The sequence below is a fragment of the Lathyrus oleraceus genome, chromosome 3 (assembly GCF_024323335.1).
Source record: "Lathyrus oleraceus cultivar Zhongwan6 chromosome 3, CAAS_Psat_ZW6_1.0, whole genome shotgun sequence".
Lineage (NCBI taxonomy): Eukaryota > Viridiplantae > Streptophyta > Magnoliopsida > Fabales > Fabaceae > Lathyrus > Lathyrus oleraceus.
In genome coordinates this window covers 371,843,437-371,861,392 of record NC_066581.1, presented here as the reverse complement: position 1 = coordinate 371,861,392, position 17,956 = coordinate 371,843,437, and the positions used below count along the sequence as shown (strand labels likewise).

The 17,956-nt window shown below is 39.6% G+C and overlaps 2 pseudogenes; both read left to right on the top strand.

The window, feature by feature from the left end:
- Positions 1-4,380: 4,380 nt before the first annotated feature.
- LOC127133842 (uncharacterized) lies at positions 4,381-4,480 on the top strand (annotated as a pseudogene).
- An 11,775-nt stretch (positions 4,481-16,255) lies between these two features.
- On the top strand, positions 16,256-16,355 carry LOC127133841 (uncharacterized; annotated as a pseudogene).
- The last annotated feature ends 1,601 nt before the right edge of the window (positions 16,356-17,956 follow it).

Below are 17,956 nucleotides of genomic sequence, written 5' to 3'. Positions count from 1 at the left end.
TTTTCACCGGCGGCTTTATAATTCAAATTTAGATTTCTAATAGCCCAATAGGCTTTATGTTCTAATTCTACCGGGAGGTGACAGGATTTTCCATAAATGAGCTTAAATGGGGTCGTCCCTATGGGGGTTTTATAAGCAGTTCGGTATGCCCACAAAGCTTCTGGTAATTTCAATGACCAATCTTTCCTTGAAGTGGCGACCGTTTTTTCTAGTATTTGCTTGATTTCTCTGTTAGATACTTCCACTTGTCCACTGGTTTGAGGGTGGTAAGGTGTCGCTATCCTATGTCTTACTCCATATTTAAATAATAATTTTTCGAGTACCTTGGATATAAAGTGCGATCCACCATCACTGACTACTATTCTTGGGATGCCAAATCTCGGAAATATTATATTCTTAAAGAGTCTAGTTACTACTCGGGTGTCGTTTGTTGGGGAAGCTATAGCTTCGATCCATTTTGATACGTAGTCAACTGCCACGAGTATGTATTTGTTACCGAAAGAGGATGGAAAAGGTCCCATGAAGTCTATCCCCCACACGTCGAAAATCTCTACTTCCAAAATACCTTTTTGTGGCATCTCGTCACGTCTAGATATGTTTCCCGTGCGTTGACATCTGTCACACTCCTTAATAGCCGCATGTACGTCCTTCCATATAGTTGGCCAATAAAAGCCGGCTTGTAGGATTTTAGAGCAGGTCTTGGATGTACTTGTGTGTCCACCATAAGGAGCGGAGTGGCAGTGTTGGATTATATTTTCTACCTCTTCTTCGGGTATACATCGACGGAAAATACCATCGGGGCCTCTTTTGAAAAGTAAGGGATCATCCCAGTAATAGTGTTTTATGTCGTAGAAGAATCGTTTCTTCTGCTGGTAAGATAAAGTAGGTGGAACTATTCCGGCAGCTAAATAATTGACGAGATCAGCGTACCATGGTGTGACGGATATAGCTAAGGTGGTTTCTACTTGCTTGTCGGAGTTGTTCTCTTCCAAAGTAGCTATAAGTTTGTCATACGAGAAATCATCATTAATTGATGTTCTTTCCGGTTCAAGGTTCTCAAGTCTAGAGAGATGGTCTGCTACTACGTTTTCAGTTCCTTTCTTGTCCTTGATTTCTAAGTCGAATTCTTGTAGCAACAAGATCCATCTTAGGAGTCTAGGTTTAGCGTCCTTTTTTGTTAAAAGGTACCTGATAGCAGCGTGATCAGTGTAGACTATTATTTTGGCTCCTACCAAGTAAGAACGAAATTTATCTAGCGCAAATACCACTGCTAGGAGTTCTTTCTCGGTAGTGGCGTAATTCATTTGCGCTTCATCCAGGGTTCTGCTAGCGTAATATATAACGTGAAGCTTTTTATCCTTTCGTTGTCCTAAAACAGCACCTACAGCATAATCACTGGCATCGCACATTATTTCGAATGGTTCATTCCAGTCTGGTGTCTGCATTATGGGTGCGGAGATCAATGCTTGTTTAAGAGTTTGAAATGCTTTTAAACAGTTATCGTCGAATATGAACTCGGCATCTTTCATCAATAGTCCGGTTAAAGGTTTAGTTATCTTAGAGAAGTCTTTGATGAATCGTCGGTAAAAATCGGCGTGTCCTAAAAAACTTCGTACTTCTCTCACGGTTCTTGGGGGTTGAAGATTTTCGATTACCTCTATTTTGGCTTTGTCTACTTCAATTCCTCTGTTCGAGATGATGTGTCCTAAAACAATTCCTTCTTGTACCATAAAGTGGCACTTTTCCCAATTAAGTACTAAGTTTACTTTTACACATCGCTCAAGAACTCTTTCCAGGTTTTCAAGGCATTCTTCGAAACTTTGTCCATATACAGAAAAGTCATCCATAAATACTTCCATGATGTTTTCGAGAAAGTCGGCGAATATTGCCATCATGCATCTTTGAAAGGTTGCAGGGGCATTACACAGACCAAACGGCATTCGTCTATAAGCGAAGGTACCAAAAGGGCACGTGAACGTTGTCTTTTCTTGGTCATCAGGGTGAATTGGTATTTGAAAGAAGCCTGAATAACCGTCTAGATAACAGAAATGTGAATGTTTTGCTAATCGTTCTAACATTTGGTCAATGAATGGTAAAGGGAAATGATCTTTTCGGGTTGCTTTGTTTAGTTTCCTATAATCAATGCACATTCTCCATCCCGATTCGATTCGTTTAGTTATAGTTTCTCCTTTTTCGTTTTCAATAACGGTTATGCCTCCTTTCTTTGGTACAACGTGTACAGGACTAACCCATTTGCTATCAGATATAGGATATATAATACCTGCTTCCAATAACTTGGTTATTTCTTTCTTTACTACCTCACTTAGGATCGGATTTAGTCTTCTCTGGTGTTCCCTAGAGGTTTTACAGTCTTCTTCTAACATGATGCGGTGCATACAAATAGAAGGGCTTATTCCTTTAAGATCGGTGATGTGGTATCCTAGTGCGGTGGGGTACTTCCTTAAGATATGTAGGAGTTTTTCTGTTTCGAGTCTTCCTAGATCTGCATTAACTATCACAGGTCGTTCAAGTTCTAAGTCTAGGAATTCATATCTCAGATTTTTGGGAAGTGTCTTCAGCTCAGGGGTTGGTTTGTTAAGACATTGCATAGGGTCCGGTGTTATTGCTAAACATTGGTTAGATTTGTCTTCTAAAAGATAGTCTGATGATTTGTCTTCTCCTAACTCTGCTTCTTTTATGCATTCATCGATGATATCCATGAAGTAACATGTATCTTCTATTGCAGGTGCTTTCAAGAATTGGGAAAGAATGAATTCAATTTTCTCTTCACCTACTTCGAAGGTGAGTCGTCCTCGTTTTACGTCTATGATTGCACCGGCAGTTGCTAAGAATGGTCTTCCCAGTATAATGGGTGTAATATCATCTTCTCTAATGTCCATAATGTAAAATCAGTGGGAATGTAAAACTGACCTATGCGTACGGGAACGTTTTCAAGGATTCGTACAGGATATTTGATGGAACGATCTGCTAGTTGCACAGACATTTTGGTCGGTCTTAATTCTCCCATTTCCAGTTTCTTACATATGGATAAAGGCATAACGCTAATTCCGGCTCCTAAATCGCATAAAGCTTTGTCGATGACAAATTTTCCTATGTGACAGGGTATAGAGAAACTACCTGGATCCTTGAGTTTAGGGGGCATGTTTTGGATTATAGCGCTACATTCGGCAGGGAGTGTAACGGTTTCGCTATCCTCAAGTTTCCTCTTATTAGAAAGGATTTCTTTTAAGAATTTAGCATATGAGGGCATCTGCGTAATAGCTTCGGTGAATAGAATTGTAACGTTTAATTGTTTAAGGAGATCAACAAATTTTCTAAATTGGCCCGCATCTTTGGTTTTAACAAGCCTTTAAGGGTAGGGTATAGGTGGTTTGTAAGGTGGTGGAGGTACATAAGGTTCCTTCTTTTCTAGGGTTTCCTTATTACTCTCTTCCTTTTCCTTAGGTTCACTTTCCTCAGTTGATTTCTTAGGGTTTTGGTTTTCTATCCTTGGATCAGACGGTCCTTCCACTTCCGTTCCACTTCTTAATATAATTGCATGAGCTTGGCTTCTCGGATTAGGTTGGGGCTGTCCAGGGAATGTACCAGTTGGGGCAGCAGTAGGTGCTTGTTGTTGAGCTACTTGTGATATTTGTGTTTCCAGCATTTTGTTATGGGTAGCCAAGGCATCTACTTTGCTTGCTAGTTGTTTAAGTTGTTCGCCAGTGTGTACATTCTGGTTTAAGAAATCTTTATTGGTTTGTTGTTGGGAAGCTATAAAGTTTTCCATCATGATTTCCAAGTTGGATTTTCTAGGGGTATTATTGTTAGGCATGGATGGGTTCGGTTTCTGATATCCCGGAGGTATAGATGGGGCTTGATTTGGAGACTGTCCAGGTGCGTACAAAGCATTATTACTCTTATATGAAAAGTTTGGATGGTTCTTCCAATTTGGGTTATAGGTATTCGAGTAGGGCTTCCTTGAGCATAGTTTACTTGCTCTGCTTGGATTCCTGTAAAGAGTTGACAGTCCGTAGGAGTGTGACCTTGGATTCCACAGACCTCGCAATTCTGAGTTATAGCAACCACGGCGGCTGGGGTGATACGTTTAAACTTTCAATTTTCTGGACCAAAGCATCCACTTTTGCGTTGACGTGATCAAGGTTACTTATCTCGTACATGCCAGTTTTCGTTTGAGGTTTTTCCACCGTTGTTCGTTCGGTTCCCCACTGATAGTGGTTTTGGGCCATGCTCTCGATAAGCTGGTAAGCATCAGCATAAGGTTTGTTCATTAATGCACCACCTGCAGCGGCGTCTATTGTTAACCTTGTGTTGTATAAGAGACCATTATAAAATGTGTGAATTACTAACCAGTCTTCCAAACCATGGTGTGGGCAAAGTCTCATCATGTCTTTGTATCTTTCCCATGCTTCGAAAAGAGACTCGTTGTCTTTCTGTTTAAATCCGTTTATCTGGGCTCTTAACATAGCTGTTTTGCTTGGCGGAAAGTATCGGGCAAGAAAAACTTTCTTCAACTCGTTCCATGTGGTGACTGAGTTGGAAGGGAGAGATTGAAGCCATCTTCTAGCGCTATCTCTTAATGAGAAAGGAAAAAGACGAAGTCGAATTGCCTCTGAAGTGACACCATTAGCTTTAACAGTATCTGCGTATTGGACAAATACGGATAAATGAAAGTTTGGATCCTCGGTAGGATTTCCAGAGAATTGGTTCTGTTGCACAGCCTGCAACAGCGAAGGTTTAAGTTCGAAGTTGTTTGCTTCGATTGCGGGCGGAGCAATACTTGAATGCGGCTCATCTTGCGATGGAGCGGCGTAATCTCTAAGAGCACGAGCTGGTTCTGCCATCTCGGTTATCGAAGGAAAAAGGTTTTTGATATCAGGAAGTTCTATAGTAGGGAGATTGTTTGCAGCACGATATTCCCGAATTCGTCGTAAGACTCAGAGATATAGCTCGATATCGTTGATTCGTAAATAGAGCGGTTCGCCTTGTGAGCGAGTGCGTGGCATACAAATCAACGAAAGAAAGAATAGAAGAAAAAGAAACCTTAGTCTCTACAGCGTAACGGAAGAGTTACGATATTGATTAAATAAAAGTCCCCGGCAACGGCGCCAAAAACTTGATCGCTCGACTGTGTGAGTCGAGAATGGGATACAAACTGCAAGTGCACAGTTCTATCGCGTAGTTTTAAAAGATATCGATCCCACAGGGACTTATGAATCGATATACCGTTATCTAAGGTTACTACGTAAAGCTAAGGTGAAAAATGTTTGATTTTTTGGGGAAAAACTAAGAGCTAAACTAAGATCTAGATTAAATATTGATAAAACGGATATCGGTATGTAGTTCGTCAAAACTAGGGAATCAAGTCTTTGTCGGTTTCTTGGTTTTAAAATAAGTCGTTTCGGTTAACTTTATTGGTTAAAGGTTTTATCTCAAACTCTCGCTCTGTTGAATAAACCATGATTTTATATTAATGTAGCTGTCACTTATAATTAAGTCAAAAACCATATTTTGAAAGCAATAAAGTTGCAGAAACTCTTTTTAAGAAAACACTGACCGTTTTAAACACCCTTATCTCAAACTCTCGCTCTGTTGACTTAGGTTATATAATTAAATCCAAATGCTTAACTCTCGTCCTCACATTCAATCTTTAAAAATACTTTTTGGAAAAGGTCAGAATTTAATTAACTCTAAAACTTGCTCTCGCCCTGATCTAGAATTAATGCCTAGCCTACACTGTCCAGTTAAAACCTCAAACTCTCGCTCTATTGATTTTAACTTCTTTATGTCCTTTATTTTTGTAAAAAATCTTGTTATTAAACCTGTAAGTTGAGACCGTAAAAAGATTGATTTTAATTTTAAGTTTAAATAGACCGACTCAGTCTTGATCCCTTATTCTGCTTACTTTACAACCGATATCTAGGCGAATTAGCCAGACATGCTAAATAAACAAGAATACATATCATGCATAAACAGACTCATTCCAGGCAGATAATATAAATAAATAATAAAACAAAACATTAAATAATGATTAAAGAACCTGAATGCGTAATACAATAGTCTTGAACACTCCACCACAAGCCGGTAGGATTTGTTCTTGGATTCTTCAATTAAACAATAAATTAAACCAAGGAAATAAAACTAGAATCTAACGTAAGGTTAGATCCGATAAAAAGTTGCACAATAGTTTCCGGTGTAGAAACTATTATGCGAAAAATATCTAAATGCTAAAAAGAGAAAGGTAAATTGCAAGGGAAAAAGAATGTAGAACTTGCAAAAGAAATAAAAAATAAATAATGTTAAGTTGCTGGAAAAGAAAAATAAGCAAAAGCGTAAAAAGAAAATTGGAAAAGCTTCGGCAGTATGAGCGTGGAAAAACCGAGGAACCCTTTTAGGTTTTTGAAGTAGCTATTTATATTGGTGCTGGTAACTGCTTTTCGTTTCCCAAGGTCTTCAACGTGGCTAAATGCACGGCGTGGATATAGGACACAAACTCCTCAACGTCTCTTCAAGTCTTCTGAGGGCGTTACTTGCGCCAAAAAAGTAGTGGAATTGTGTGACGCTCGTCACACCATGTGTGACGTCCGTCACAAGGCTGTTTTGCGTGACGCTCGTCACGCACCCTGTGACGTCCGTCACAGGCACAACATTGGTGACTTGTGCGCTTTGGGCTGGGCTTTGGCATTTGGTTCCTTTTCTCTCCTTTTTGCACCTCCTTTTCTTCCATTTTCACTTGTTCTTCAAAATAGACTACCTGAGACAAATAGGAAGAAAATACCACGTAACATCTCATAAAATGCAGTAAACCGAAATAAATAGTCATAGAATTTAATGGAATTAAGTCCTAAAATATGATATAATTTCGTGTATCAAACTCCCCCATACTTAGATCTTTGCTTGTCCTCAAGCAAAATACAGTATAGAAATCGTTTTAAAAATTTAGCCAGATGAAATTTCAAAACACACATCAATTCGTAATAGGTTGCAAGTGGATTTTGTTTAGAAGCAACTTGAGTTTAATCTTGACATCAACAACTACCGTTACAACTTAGATAACCCTACCTTATGCAAATCAGTTCAAGTAATGCCATTATAGTTATCCTAGTTCCTTTACTTTTATTTCACCCGCTTTCATTCTAGCGAAATCACATTAAGCCCTTTATCTTTTCGCGCACATAGTGGAGTAACCGGTTAGTGATTATGATCCGCTTTTAGCTAGAAGTTCTGGTACATAAGTCGGATAACTTCGTTATTCAGTCCATTGCAAATTGTGGGGGATCGAACCGTAGTCCGCCCTACCAAGTTCAGTACCAGATACCTACTGAACCAACTCATAATGGATCTTTCATATTGTGTTTTTGCATGATCTGCAACCTTTAGATTAAATGATCTGGTAAGGATCACCTAATTTAATCAGTGCATTTCCTGATATATTCATATATTTTATGTTACTTTGGGGATCATTCACTTATATTCTTCGGCTCTCCACGTAGTTTGCTATTAAGATGGTGCTGACTTCTCGTATAAACTACTCGGGGTTATTATAAAACTAAAAGTTCGAGGAATCGGTATAATAGGTACTTATCCTGATCTAACATGTTGAGGTTCTCATAGCGTTGTTATGGTAGTGATTTTTGTCTTGATTTCACTCAAGTTTTATAAAGTAAGCGACCTTTATACTTATTGGGTGTGTTAAATTTTTGTTATGGCTCATGAAAATTTTTGAGGGAATAGATAATAGAAATTTTCACACTCGGGACTTAACTTAAATTTTTTTTTTTTTTTTTAAATAACATTAAAAGGAAAAGTACATACTTGAACAATGGAAATAGGAAGAACAAGTTTCCCCCCCCCCCCCCCCCCCATACTTAAATTAAACATTGTTCCCAATGTTTTAAGGAAATGAAATACAATATGGAAAGGAAAAAGAAACTACAACTAAGGTTGTCTTCCGCCTCTGGTTCTTGGACCTGGTGATCTCTGACGTAAGTCTAAGTTGTCGAGCCTGCTGAACAACTCAGTAAACCGCTGGTCGGTTATGGCATTCCTAGCATCCTGTTGCTGTTGAATTTGACGCATCATCTGCAGCATTTCGACATTCTGTGCCTGCATACCGTCGATAGCATCCATAATGTCGTCGTTGGTTGCAGGCCTTCTTCGTCGACGACGTTGGGAGGATGGGCCAGTTGCATTACTGGAAGGGTTGAGCGGGACTGACTGTTGTGTAGGCGGATGATCACCTTGTTCCATTGCTTCAAACTCATCTGTTTGTGGGTTTGTTTGTAAAGGCTCGGTGGTTTCAGGAGCGTTTAGATCATAGAGGTGGCGGTCGGGGTTTGTGACATCAGTTAGGGCGATATTTGGTAGAACAACACTTGGGACTGCCTGGTTGTTCACCATAAGATAATATCCTCCGCCTACTCTGTTCTTAATCAAGCGGCTGGATCGACAGTAGCTGATATCCATAGATAGGGGAGGTAGGGATTCTAAAGTTTGGAGTTTATCCCCTAGGTTTAGGCCAAGTGCGATGGTGGTGATTAATCCACCAATTATAAAAGGCTGCCTTCCTCTAGCACATAAGGTGCGGATATGATGAAATAGAAAGGAGGCGGCGTTTACCTGAGTATCTGGTTCGAAGACGCACTGGAGGAAAAATAGTTCCTTTGAGTTGACCTTGCTGTTGTTTGGCCTTCCAAAAACTGTGTTTTGCAAAATGCGGATAAAGTACCGGATAGTGGGGTTATGTATATGGGAGAGAAGGAGCTCTTCCCAGTTGTAGGAATCTATACCGGAAATTTTCTTAAAAAGGCCGAAAACGCCAACTGTGTTCCAGTTTGAGGTTGGAGGGATTCTGGCGTGCAGCAGACCTTCTGTGGGAAATTGTAGCATGGTACTCAATTGGTTTGGGGTTAAGGAGTACTCGGTGTTAAACATCCGGAAGGTTGCGGTACCGGTTAAAAATTCGTCTTCACCGGCGGGAGTGGTGTAGTCGTATGAACTTAAGAATTCTAAGGTTAGGGATGGGTAGGTGGGTTGATTATGAGTGCAAAGGAAGGTTAAGTTGGCTTGACGGAGCATCCATTCGATACCTTGGAGTAGGCCTAATTGTTGTAAACAAGGTAAATCGGGGTACCTGGTGGAAACGACGCCTCGCTGTTGGAAACGCTCGAATTGCTCCCTCTGATAATTGTCATCTACGGATCGGAAGATGATATTTCCGAAATTCTGATTTCCCGCCATTGTGATGAATTTTGAAGGGGTGATTTGGAAAGAAAAAAAAGAAATGTATTTGATAGGAGAGAATTGTTTGTGGTGAATGAAGGAAGGTTTGGTGGGTATTTATAGGAGAAGAATTTGGAAGGTGGAAAGAAAAAGTGGTTGAAGAGTAATTAAGTGTGGTTAAATGAAAAATGAATGGGGAAGGTAAAAAGTTAAAGGTGTAACGTTCGTCTCCAACGGCTCCTTAACGTTCACTAGTCTGAGGAGTGTTACGCTCGTCACAGGGGTGTGACGCTCGTAACAGGCACTAGGCGTGCCGTCCGTTACGGATAGTGTGACGCTCGTCACACATTCCTTTTTGGAAAGGCTTCAGTAGCGTTTCACAAAATCACTTCGGTAAAGGATTTAATTTTTGTTATTTATTTTGTTTTGTTTTGCTTATGATCGGTTTAGTCTGCAGTTTAATTTATTGTGCACGCTTAATCTGCTTTGTATAATAATAATTCATAGGTAGCAACAGTAGAGCATAATAGCTATTGCATAATAAAATTAAATAAACAGCTTCAATAAAAATGATCATAATGTAATACAGGAAAGGAAAACAATGAAATGAAAGAAAAAATAAATGCGAACACGAATTCAAATAACATTAATGAAAAATCTAATTTAAAACTAAATAACTTAGAAAAAATAACTAAATTCTATCCATCTGTACGATCTCTGGCCGGAGGAGCAAAAAAGTTAACATGATGTAGCAACTCGTGAAACTGATTCGTCATACTGCTCATGTATCCTAGAACTTCGTGTCTCATGTTAGTAAATTCTCCTCTGAGGGCGTCTTGTTCTGACATCAAAGCTTCAATGGCGGTGTTATAATCAGTTCCGGGCATATGATGTCGGAGGTCAGGTATGGCTGATTCTTCGGTCTGAACAGGCTGAGGAGGAGGGTCAATATCATGATAGCCGGATGGTGTCTGAGGGTCAGATTCAGCATGAGGGATCTGGTCAACATAATTCTCATAGTCATTACAAATCTCATAGTCCTGGATGGATTCAGTGGATCCAGCAGGAGTTGGGGTTTCATTCAGGTTATAGAGCCAGTTCCTTTGGTTATGGACACTAGTCCTAGGATCGGGCATGGTGAATAAGCAGAGAACCTGGTTATCAATAATAAGTTCAAACTCATCAGTCCCTAGGTTTGCTATAAACATAGTGTTGAAGAGGAAGGGTATACTCATAGTAGTAATGCCACAAAAAGGGTTTAGGTCAAGCATAGGCTGACGCAATCCAATAGCATTACCTATCATAGTGATCAAACCGCCTATTCTGATTGGTGCTCGCTCATCCTGGATAAGGTGGTCCAAATTAGCTAACATAAAAGTGGCACCGTTTACTGGACGGTTCTGGGAAGCACAAAATATGATGAAGAGTTCATCACGTGAAACTGAAGTACTATTTGGCTTCTTCCCAAATAAAGTGTGGGTCAGGATCTTATGGAAATAGCGAAAGGCCGGGTTGTGTATGTTTCCAGAGAGAAACTCATGTTCTTCGGGCTCATCATTTCCAGTCAGCCTACCCCAAAAGTGTTCAAGCTCTCTATATTCAAAAAGTTCTTCCTGGCTTACAGTGAATGTATCAAAGGAGGTAGGGAAACCCAAAAGGTTGGTGAAGTCTCTAATATTAAATTGGTACTCCATATTGAACATTCTGAACTGGATAAAACCTCTGCTAATTCCTTTTCCATGGCTGGGTAGATAGATTAATGAGCTAAGGAATTCTAGTGTGAGTCTCCGGTAGGTGGTGAAATGTCTCAGGATAGGGGATGTCTCCCATCCTATCTGATTCAGCAAATACAGGACACTCTGTCTGAGTCCAAGGGCAGTCATAGCCCAATCATCAGCATATAAACTAGGTAGCATCTCTCTAGCGGCTAGTTCTTCAAGCTTTTGTTTCTGAGCCATTCCTCTGAACTTGATACCCATACGATCAATATGTCCCATCTGGTTAGTGTTAGCTAGAGAAAAGAAAACAAGAGTTTAAGTCAGGATTTGGCCGAATGCCGAAAGAAGAAAAAATTATTATTATTATATTTTTTTCTTTTTGAATAAATCGAGAATGAATGCTAAACAGAAATTAAAAGAATAATTAAGAAAGAAATAGGGAAATGATAATAATAGAATAATAAAATAACAAACTAATTTGTGGGTTGTCTCCCACTAAGCGCTTTGTTTAAATGTCGCAAGCTCGACAAAGAAACTGTTAAATATAATCTATAGGTCCTGGGGGCGTTTCGTCTAAGTGTAGGATTTTCGAATCCTCGTTGGTTTCCGCAAAGTGATAGTGTTTCAGACGTTGCCCGTTTACGGTGAACGGTTCTGTAGATTTTCCTTTTATTTCTACCGCTCCACTGGGAAAGATTTTAGTGATATGAAAAGGCCCTGACCATCTGGATCGTAGTTTTCCCGGGAATAATTTTAGTCTAGAGTTAAATAAAAGTACTGCGTCGCCTTGCTTGAAGATTTTCCTTGATATACGCTTGTCATGCCATTGTTTTGTTCTTTCTTTATAGATTCTGGCATTTTCATAGGCGTCTCTTCTGAGTTCCTCCAATTCGTTTATGTCAAGGATTTTATTTTCACCGGCGGCTTTATAATTCAAATTTAGATTTCTAATAGCCCAATAGGCTTTATGTTCTAATTCTACCGGGAGGTGACAGGATTTTCCATAAATGAGCTTAAATGGGGTCGTCCCTATGGGGGTTTTATAAGCAGTTCGGTATGCCCACAAAGCTTCTGGTAATTTCAATGACCAATCTTTCCTTGAAGTGGCGACCGTTTTTTCTAGTATTTGCTTGATTTCTCTGTTAGATACTTCCACTTGTCCACTGGTTTGAGGGTGGTAAGGTGTCGCTATCCTATGTCTTACTCCATATTTAAATAATAATTTTTCGAGTACCTTGGATATAAAGTGCGATCCACCATCACTGACTACTATTCTTGGGATGCCAAATCTCGGAAATATTATATTCTTAAAGAGTCTAGTTACTACTCGGGTGTCGTTTGTTGGGGAAGCTATAGCTTCGATCCATTTTGATACGTAGTCAACTGCCACGAGTATGTATTTGTTACCGAAAGAGGATGGAAAAGGTCCCATGAAGTCTATCCCCCACACGTCGAAAATCTCTACTTCCAAAATACCTTTTTGTGGCATCTCGTCACGTCTAGATATGTTTCCCGTGCGTTGACATCTGTCACACTCCTTAATAGCCGCATGTACGTCCTTCCATATAGTTGGCCAATAAAAGCCGGCTTGTAGGATTTTAGAGCAGGTCTTGGATGTACTTGTGTGTCCACCATAAGGAGCGGAGTGGCAGTGTTGGATTATATTTTCTACCTCTTCTTCGGGTATACATCGACGGAAAATACCATCGGGGCCTCTTTTGAAAAGTAAGGGATCATCCCAGTAATAGTGTTTTATGTCGTAGAAGAATCGTTTCTTCTGCTGGTAAGATAAAGTAGGTGGAACTATTCCGGCAGCTAAATAATTGACGAGATCAGCGTACCATGGTGTGACGGATATAGCTAAGGTGGTTTCTACTTGCTTGTCGGAGTTGTTCTCTTCCAAAGTAGCTATAAGTTTGTCATACGAGAAATCATCATTAATTGATGTTCTTTCCGGTTCAAGGTTCTCAAGTCTAGAGAGATGGTCTGCTACTACGTTTTCAGTTCCTTTCTTGTCCTTGATTTCTAAGTCGAATTCTTGTAGCAACAAGATCCATCTTAGGAGTCTAGGTTTAGCGTCCTTTTTTGTTAAAAGGTACCTGATAGCAGCGTGATCAGTGTAGACTATTATTTTGGCTCCTACCAAGTAAGAACGAAATTTATCTAGCGCAAATACCACTGCTAGGAGTTCTTTCTCGGTAGTGGCGTAATTCATTTGCGCTTCATCCAGGGTTCTGCTAGCGTAATATATAACGTGAAGCTTTTTATCCTTTCGTTGTCCTAAAACAGCACCTACAGCATAATCACTGGCATCGCACATTATTTCGAATGGTTCATTCCAGTCTGGTGTCTGCATTATGGGTGCGGAGATCAATGCTTGTTTAAGAGTTTGAAATGCTTTTAAACAGTTATCGTCGAATATGAACTCGGCATCTTTCATCAATAGTCCGGTTAAAGGTTTAGTTATCTTAGAGAAGTCTTTGATGAATCGTCGGTAAAAATCGGCGTGTCCTAAAAAACTTCGTACTTCTCTCACGGTTCTTGGGGGTTGAAGATTTTCGATTACCTCTATTTTGGCTTTGTCTACTTCAATTCCTCTGTTCGAGATGATGTGTCCTAAAACAATTCCTTCTTGTACCATAAAGTGGCACTTTTCCCAATTAAGTACTAAGTTTACTTTTACACATCGCTCAAGAACTCTTTCCAGGTTTTCAAGGCATTCTTCGAAACTTTGTCCATATACAGAAAAGTCATCCATAAATACTTCCATGATGTTTTCGAGAAAGTCGGCGAATATTGCCATCATGCATCTTTGAAAGGTTGCAGGGGCATTACACAGACCAAACGGCATTCGTCTATAAGCGAAGGTACCAAAAGGGCACGTGAACGTTGTCTTTTCTTGGTCATCAGGGTGAATTGGTATTTGAAAGAAGCCTGAATAACCGTCTAGATAACAGAAATGTGAATGTTTTGCTAATCGTTCTAACATTTGGTCAATGAATGGTAAAGGGAAATGATCTTTTCGGGTTGCTTTGTTTAGTTTCCTATAATCAATGCACATTCTCCATCCCGATTCGATTCGTTCAGTTATAGTTTCTCCTTTTTCGTTTTCAATAACGGTTATGCCTCCTTTCTTTGGTACAACGTGTACAGGACTAACCCATTTGCTATCAGATATAGGATATATAATACCTGCTTCCAATAACTTGGTTATTTCTTTCTTTACTACCTCACTTAGGATCGGATTTAGTCTTCTCTGGTGTTCCCTAGAGGTTTTACAGTCTTCTTCTAACATGATGCGGTGCATACAAATAGAAGGGCTTATTCCTTTAAGATCGGTGATGTGGTATCCTAGTGCGGTGGGGTACTTCCTTAAGATATGTAGGAGTTTTTCTGTTTCGAGTCTTCCTAGATCTGCATTAACTATCACAGGTCGTTCAAGTTCTAAGTCTAGGAATTCATATCTCAGATTTTTGGGAAGTGTCTTCAGCTCAGGGGTTGGTTTGTTAAGACATTGCATAGGGTCCGGTGTTATTGCTAAACATTGGTTAGATTTGTCTTCTAAAAGATAGTCTGATGATTTGTCTTCTCCTAACTCTGCTTCTTTTATGCATTCATCGATGATATCCATGAAGTAACATGTATCTTCTATTGCAGGTGCTTTCAAGAATTGGGAAAGAATGAATTCAATTTTCTCTTCACCTACTTCGAAGGTGAGTCGTCCTCGTTTTACGTCTATGATTGCACCGGCAGTTGCTAAGAATGGTCTTCCCAGTATAATGGGTGTAATATCATCTTCTCTAATGTCCATAATCGTAAAATCAGTGGGAATGTAAAACTGACCTATGCGTACGGGAACGTTTTCAAGGATTCGTACAGGATATTTGATGGAACGATCTGCTAGTTGCACAGACATTTTGGTCGGTCTTAATTCTCCCATTTCCAGTTTCTTACATATGGATAAAGGCATAACGCTAATTCCGGCTCCTAAATCGCATAAAGCTTTGTCGATGACAAATTTTCCTATGTGACAGGGTATAGAGAAACTACCTGGATCCTTGAGTTTAGGGGGCATATTTTGGATTATAGCGCTACATTCGGCAGGGAGTGTAATGGTTTCGCTATCCTCAAGTTTCCTCTTATTAGAAAGGATTTCTTTTAAGAATTTAGCATATGAGGGCATCTGCGTAATAGCTTCGGTGAACGGAATTGTAACGTTTAATTGTTTAAGGAGATCAACAAATTTTCTAAATTGGCCCGCATCTTTGGTTTTAACAAGCCTTTGAGGGTAGGGTATAGGTGGTTTGTAAGGTGGTGGAGGTACATAAGGTTCCTTCTTTTCTAGGGTTTCCTTATTACTCTCTTCCTTTTCCTTAGGTTCACTTTCCTCAGTTGATTTCTTAGGGTTTTGGTTTTCTATCCTTGGATCAGACGGTCCTTCCACTTCCGTTCCACTTCTTAATATAATTGCATGAGCTTGGCTTCTCGGATTAGGTTGGGGCTGTCCAGGGAATGTACCAGTTGGGGCAGCAGTAGGTGCTTGTTGTTGAGCTACTTGTGATATTTGTGTTTCCAGCATTTTGTTATGGGTAGCCAAGGCATCTACTTTGCTTGCTAGTTGTTTAAGTTGTTCGCCAGTGTGTACATTCTGGTTTAAGAAATCTTTATTGGTTTGTTGTTGGGAAGCTATAAAGTTTTCCATCATGATTTCCAAGTTGGATTTTCTAGGGGTATTATTGTTAGGCATGGATGGGTTCGGTTTCTGATATCCCGGAGGTATAGATGGGGCTTGATTTGGAGACTGTCCAGGTGCGTACAAAGCATTATTACTCTTATATGAAAAGTTTGGATGGTTCTTCCAATTTGGGTTATAGGTATTCGAGTAAGGGCTTCCTTGAGCATAGTTTACTTGCTCTGCTTGGATTCCTGTCAAGAGTTGACAGTCCGTAGGAGTGTGACCTTGGATTCCACAGACCTCGCAATTCTGAGTTATAGCAACCACGGCGGCTGGGGGTGATACGTTTAAACTTTCAATTTTCTGGACCAAAGCATCCACTTTTGCGTTGACGTGATCAAGGTTACTTATCTCGTACATGCCAGTTTTCGTTTGAGGTTTTTCCACCGTTGTTCGTTCGGTTCCCCACTGATAGTGGTTTTGGGCCATGCTCTCGATAAGCTGGTAAGCATCAGCATAAGGTTTGTTCATTAATGCACCACCTGCAGCGGCGTCTATTGTTAACCTTGTGTTGTATAAGAGACCATTATAAAATGTGTGAATTACTAACCAGTCTTCCAAACCATGGTGTGGGCAAAGTCTCATCATGTCTTTGTATCTTTCCCATGCTTCGAAAAGAGACTCGTTGTCTTTCTGTTTAAATCCGTTTATCTGGGCTCTTAACATAGCTGTTTTGCTTGGCGGAAAGTATCGGGCAAGAAAAACTTTCTTCAACTCGTTCCATGTGGTGACTGAGTTGGAAGGGAGAGATTGAAGCCATCTTCTAGCGCTATCTCTTAATGAGAAAGGAAAAAGACGAAGTCGAATTGCCTCTGAAGTGACACCATTAGCTTTAACAGTATCAGCGTATTGGACAAATACGGATAAATGAAGGTTTGGATCCTCGGTAGGATTTCCAGAGAATTGGTTCTGTTGCACAGCCTGCAACAGCGAAGGTTTAAGTTCGAAGTTGTTTGCTTCGATTGCGGGCGGAGCAATACTTGAATGCGGCTCATCTTGCGATGGAGCGGCGTAATCTCTAAGAGCACGAGCTGGTTCTGCCATCTCGGTTATCGAAGGAAAAAGGTTTTTGATATCAGGAAGTTCTATAGGAGGGAGATTGTTTGCAGCACGATATTCCCGAATTCGTCGTAAGACTCAAAGATATAGCTCGATATCGTTGATTCGTAAATAGAGCGGTTCGCCTTGTGAGCGAGTGCGTGGCATACAAATCAACGAAAGAAAGAATAGAAGAAAAAGAAACCTTAGTCTCTACAGCGTAACGGAAGAGTTACGATATCGATTAAATAAAAGTCCCCGGCAACGGCGCCAAAAACTTGATCGCTCGACTGTGTGAGTCGAGAATGGGATACAAACTGCAAGTGCACAGTTCTATCGCGTAGTTTTAAAAGATATCGATCCCACAGGGACTTATGAATCGATATACCGTTATCTAAGGTTACTACGTAAAGCTAAGGTGAAAAATGTTTGATTTTTTGGGGAAAAACTAAGAGCTAAACTAAGATCTAGATTAAATATTGATAAAACGGATATCGGTATGTAGTTCGTCAAAACTAGGGAATCAAGTCTTTGTCGGTTTCTTGGTTTTAAAATAAATCGTTTCGGTTAACTTTATTGGTTAAAGGTTTTATCTCAAACTCTCGCTTTGTTGAATAAACCATGATTTTATATTAATGTAGCTGTCACTTATAATTAAGTCAAAAACCATATTTTGAAAGCAATAAAGTTGCAGAAACTCTTTTTAAGAAAACACTGACCGTTTTAAACACCCTTATCTCAAACTCTCGCTCTGTTGACTTAGGTTATATAATTAAATCCAAATGCTTAACTCTCGTCCTCACATTCAATCTTTAAAAATACTTTTTGGAAAAGGTCAGAATTTAATTAACTCTAAAACTTGCTCTCGCCCTGATCTAGAATTAATGCCTAGCCTACACTGTCCAGTTAAAACCTCAAACTCTCGCTCTATTGATTTTAACTTCTTTATGTCCTTTACTTTTGTAAAAAATCTTGTTATTAAACCTGTAAGTTAAGACCGTAAAAAGATTGATTTTAATTTTAAGTTTAAATAGACCGACTCAGTCTTGATCCCTTATTCTGCTTACTTTACATACCGATATCTAGGCGAATTAGCCAGACATGCTAAATAAACAAGAATACATATCATGCATAAACAGACTCATTCCAGGCAGATAATATAAATAAATAATAAAACAAAACATTAAATAATGATTAAAGAACCTGAATGCGTAATACAATA